This window comes from Mastomys coucha, unplaced genomic scaffold, assembly GCF_008632895.1.
Source record: "Mastomys coucha isolate ucsf_1 unplaced genomic scaffold, UCSF_Mcou_1 pScaffold15, whole genome shotgun sequence".
Classification (NCBI taxonomy): Eukaryota; Metazoa; Chordata; class Mammalia; order Rodentia; family Muridae; genus Mastomys; species Mastomys coucha.
Genome location: NW_022196897.1, coordinates 159,995,550 through 160,001,048, shown reverse-complemented (window position 1 = coordinate 160,001,048; position 5,499 = coordinate 159,995,550). Strand labels below are relative to the sequence as shown.

Genomic DNA, 5,499 nt, shown 5'->3' with positions numbered 1-5,499 from the left:
TTTTGATTTTTCAAGACAGGGTTTCTCTGCATAACAGAATGCTGCCTGTCCTGGAAAGATTTGAAGACCAGGTTGACCTTGAACTCACAGGGTTAAAGGTGTGCTTCACCAGGCCCAGCAGGATTTAGCTTTATATTGAGCTTGCAGGAGCTGTTAGAAGAATGCAAACATGAGCTCCTGCATGCTCTTCCTCCCCTTCTCTAGGAGCTGGTCACTTTGGTTTGTGTCATCCTTTCTTCTCTGTTCACACACACACATGCATATGTGTGTAAAGCATGCATGTATACATATGTGTGTAAAGCATGTATGTGTACATGCACACATATGTGTGTACATGTGTGCATAAGTGTGTGTGTGTGTGTGTGTGTGTGTGTGTGTGTGTGTGTCTACACACACACATATGAGCCATTTGAGGTTGACTTGGAGACATGGTCATTGGACATTGCCCAACACGAGGGCATTGTCAGTCTCTCTTGGCCCTGAGTCCTCCTGTCTCTAGTGTCCTGATCTTAAACAGCTCCTGAGTCTTTGGATTTTGTAACTTGGGAAGTCTTGACACAGTCTAGGCCAGTTCCTTTGTAGAATGTCTTCCATCTTGGCACTGTCTAGTGTTTCCTCAGACCTCATGTTAGCCTCTGTTTCTCTGACAGGACTGTCACAGACATGACATGCTCTGGCTATGTCACAGCAGGAAGCTTAGGGCCTGGTTAGGTGTAGTGAGAAATGGTGTCTCCTCTCTGAAGTCAAGAGAGTACCTTACTTCTCCACCTCACCCTCTGGTCTTTTTCCCACCTAACTGGTATTTGTGAAGTGGCCCTTCTGAGAGGTTTTGTATAAGATTGTGGTCCTTTTGTCCTCTTAAATTCTTGTTAGCTCACCAGTTAGACCTGTGACTCTAGAGTTTTCCTGGTGACATGACATGGTTTTGGTAAGACGGTAAGGACTCCATTTTTGTTTGTTCTTCTGTGTCATTGGGTAAGTTGGAAACGTAAGAAAGCTGACTGACTTCATATTCAGCGAGAGGTTGAGCGGTGTTTCCTTATCAGGTCACTGTGGGGCAGAGCTGTAGCGTTCCTGTTGGCTGGTTCCTGTTGGCTGGTTCCTGTTGGCTGGTTCCTGTTGGCTGGTTCCTGTTGGCTAGTTCCTGTTGGCTGATTCCTGCTGTGGTTCTCAGTCCAGCTTGAGAATTTCAGCCTTTCTTTCTACCTTTTCCTCCGTTCTACTTCCTAGAGCTCAGCTTACTTGGACTGCTCTAATTCTAAAGAAGGGAACACTGCTCTTTGACCCTGTCCTTCCTGCTGTGTTTAAAGCAGCAGGTTCAGTGTTTATGGACTTCTAATTTATTAACCTTTGTCATCAAGGAGAATTCTCTGTGTTTAAAAGTTTCTCCTTTCATGAGTCTATGATTGAGTCTCTTTGTCTAGACTCATGGTTTATGTCTTTTAATTGGCATTTTTTTGGGGGGGCGGTGTTTCAAGACAGGTTTTCTCTGTGTAGCCCTGGCTGTCCTGGAACTCACTCTGTAGACCAGGCTGGCCTTGAACTCAGAAATCCGCCTGCCTCTGCCTCCCAAGTGCTGGGATTAAAGGCATGCGCCACCACTGCCCGGCTGATTGGCATACTTAATCCGGTTTGCTTGATATAGTTGTTGACATCTTTAGATTTATTCCCAACCTCTTGCTGTTTTTTATTTTTCTTACAATTTTTTGTTCTTCTGTTAAATTCTTTCTTTGTGTATTAGAGTAACTGAATGCTTTTTAGGATTTTTAATTTTAGGATTTAGACATATTTTTTTAAACCACATGATCATCTTATTAGATGCTGAAAAGCATTTGACAAAATCCAGTATCCCTTCATGATAAAAGTCTTGGAAAGATCAGGAATTCAAGGCCCATATCTAAACATAGTAAAAGCAATATACAGCAACCCAGTAGCCAACATCAAGCTAAATGGAGAGAAACTTGAAGCAATCCCACTAAAATCAGGGACTAGACAAGGCTGCCCACTCTCTCCCTACCTATTCAATATAGTACTGGAAGTTCTAGCCAGAGCAATTAGACAACAAAAGGAGATCAAAGGGACACAAATTAGAAAGGAAAAAGTGAAGGTATCACTATTTGTGGATGATATGATAGTATACATGAGTGACCCCAAAAATTCCACTGGAGAGCTCCTACAGCTGATTAAACAACTTCAGTAAAGTGGCCTGATATAAAATTAACTCAAACAAATTAGTAGCTTTCCTCTACTCAAAAGATAAATGGGCTGGGAAACAAATTAGGGAAACAACACCCTTCACAATAGTCACAAGTAATATAAAATGTCTTAGTGTGACTCTAACCAAGCAAGAGAAAGATCTGTATGACAAGAACTTCAAGTCTCTGAAAAAAGAATTCAAAGAAGACCTCAGAAGATGGAAAGGTCTCCCATGCTCATGGATCTGCAGGATTTACATAGTAAAAATGGCCATCTTACTAAAAGTGATCTACAGATTCAATGCAACCCCCATCAAAATTCCAACTTAATTCTTCACAGAGATAGAGCAATTCTTAAATAAATCTGGGATAACAAAAAACCCAGAATAGTGAAAACAATTCTCAACAGTAAGAGAACTTCTGGGGGGAATCACCATCCCTGACCTCAAGGTGCACTACAGAGCAATAGTGATAAAAGTGCATGGTGTTGGTACAGAGACAGGCAGGTAGATCAGTGGAATAGAATTGAAGACCTACAATTAAACCCACATACCTATGGTTACCTGATCTTTGACAAAGAAGCCAAAACCATCCAGTGGAAAAAAGAGAGCATATTCAACAAATGATGCTGGCTCAAGTATTAGTCAGCATGTAAAAGAATGCAAACTGATCCATTCTTATCTTCTTGTACAAAGCTCAAGTCCAAGTGGATCAAGGACCTCCACATAAAAGCAGATACACTGAATCTAACAGAAGAGAAAGTGGGAAAGAGCCTCAAATACATCAGCACATGGGAAAATTTCCTGAACAGATTTAGACATTTTAACCTTTGTCAACATAGTCTCTGCTCTCACCCTTTGTGCTGTTATTTTCATATGTTACATTATGAACCAAAAAAGTATAGTTTTATAATCTTTTAAAATACTATATTCTGAAGAAATTACTAAAAGAAAGATATAGCATTTCATATGCTCAATTTACCATTTCTGATGACTCTCCTTTCTGTCATTTTCCTTCCATATAAAGGACTTCCTTCAAGGCTTCATGCAGTTCTGGTCTTAAAGAGTACTTTGCTTCAATTTTATGCTAGTTTTGCTGGGTATAGAATTGTGGCTATGCAGAAATTGTTTCTTTTCCCTTGTAGACCGTTGCTGTCAGGTCTCCTGTTTCTCTCTAAAGTCAGCCTTCATTCTTATGCTTTTATAGACAAAGTATCTTCCTCAGCCCCACACTTTCCTCCTCCTTTTCTTCTTCCCCTCCTCCTCCTCCTCGTCCTCCTCCTCCTCTTTCTCTTCCTCTTCTCCTTTTCTTCTCTTTTCTCTTTGGGTCCTAACAATGTTTATCCTACTCTGTATTCATTGAACAACCCAGATTTTACAGAGTTTGTGGACTTAGGGGCTTTTGTTCCTTGCCAGGCCTTCCTTTGTCTTTCTTCTAGGAGTCTGGGACTTTAATCCTTGGGTTTAGCCTACAGGTCTTTGTCCCTTTGATTTGGCCATTGTATGTGTCTTAGGTTGGGAGCCTTTGCCTCAGGTGACTGTGGTTGCTGTCTTCCCTGCACTTCCAGCTTCTCAGGAGATTTTTTTTTTTACTTTGCTGGTTGTACTTTGAAGCTCTAAGGTTTTGGTGGTGATCTGTCACCCTGTCTGCAGTTTCAGGGGCTTGGTGACACAGAGTGTCTTCATATAGGAGCATGAACTTGTTGGCAGCAGCTCTGTGAGGTGTGCTTTCCTGGAGGCTGCAGTTGGCTCCCTTGCTGTTCATTTCAGGTTACTCCATGCATTGTGGACCATTTTCCCCCTGACACCTGGGGGATGTTTTCATAAGACATTGAAGGTTCTACATGACTTATTGGAAAAACTACACCAGGTTACGTCTCTAATATAATTTTGTCCCAGCAGTTGGTTACCTTGAGCCAGCCTCTAATACAGAACAGTTTCCTTTGTAAGCCACAGTTAAGACTGCCACTCCATGTGTCTCATCTCTGCTGACTCCTCTGCAGTCTGGGCCCCACACATGTAACCTGTGGTTTGCCGAGGATTTGAGCAGATCCTAGAGATGCCTGCCTTACTTGAGAACCTGCCCTTTGCAGTTCAGGCCTTGTCATATATTTGAGGTGACCTCACTCTATAGGTCCCACTGGCCTTGAACTCACTCTGTACCTCATATTCCCCCTGCTTCAGCCTCTTGAGTGCCACACTCCTGGCTGGCCTTCATCATTTAAGGGTAGCTGGACAGCTAGTCTCTGCCTTTTGGTTGCCCCCTCATCACTTTCCAGTGACTGGCTCTAAAGTTTGTTAAACTTGTGCAGCGGTTCATCCCGAGAAGCTTGTGGAAGGCTCCGTGAGCCCTGCTGTGACAAGACACCTGAGGAGCAGCTCCGAAGGGAACATGGATTTGTTTCCTTATTTCTGCAGTTTCCGAGGTTGTCGCTGCCATGCTAGGGAAGCTGAGGCAGAATGGCTGACATCAAGGAGGACAGGAGACCAGGGCCAGCGCCAGCCTCAAGCTGCCCTACTTTCCTTAATTCCACCACCCCCATGAGTAGATTAAAGCCCTCTTTGGCAGGAGCTGCTTGCTGGAGTTGTGACACCTTCCCTGCTCTGCTGTCCTCAGTCCAGTTCCATTCAAGGGCAACTGTCGCACAGCTGCTCTGTTGCTAGGTGGTTCTGTTCTGCAGTCTCTGCCCCCTTGATGAGAGAGTCTTGATCTGCTCATTCATTGTCACTGTCTTCTCTTCGTAGTCCTCAAGGATATTTATAATAGCTGCTTTCAACTCTTTTTAAAGGTTGTAAATGTTAACTTCTAGGTGTGTGTGTGTGTGTGTGTGTGTGTGTGTGTGTGTGTCTGTGTGTGTGTCTCTACCAACTGTTGTTTTTGTTTGTTTTTTTGTTTGTTTTTAATGGTGTTAGATTTATGCCTGTGCAAGTTTTGTTTTTGTTTTCTGTTGTATCTTCTTGATAAAGTAGAAACTAGAGCATCTCTCTGTCCTCTGAGGAGTGTCGCCTGACTGTGAGATAAGCATTTCCTCTGAGGAGTGTCGCCTGACTGTGAGACAAACATTTCCTCTGAGGAGTGCTGCCTGACTGTGAGACAAGCATCTCGCTGTCCTCTGAGGATTGTTGCCTGACTGTGAGACAAGCATTTCCTCTGAGGAGTGTCACCTGACTGTGAGACAAGCATTTCCTCTGAGGAGTGTCACCTGACTGTGAGACAAGCATTTCAGTTCATGCTACCCAGGCAGGGCCAGCCGCTGCATGGAGAATTCTCTCTGTCGTAAGGTTTTTGTTTTTTTTTTTTTTTT

At 43.2% G+C, this 5,499-nt stretch overlaps 1 protein-coding gene across 1 annotated transcript in view; it reads left to right on the top strand.

Annotated features, from left to right (window-relative positions):
- The window catches only part of LOC116091841, a 75,011-nt gene that overhangs the window by 62,678 nt on the left and 6,834 nt on the right, over positions 1–5,499 (top strand). The gene's annotated exons all lie outside the window — the stretch shown is intronic.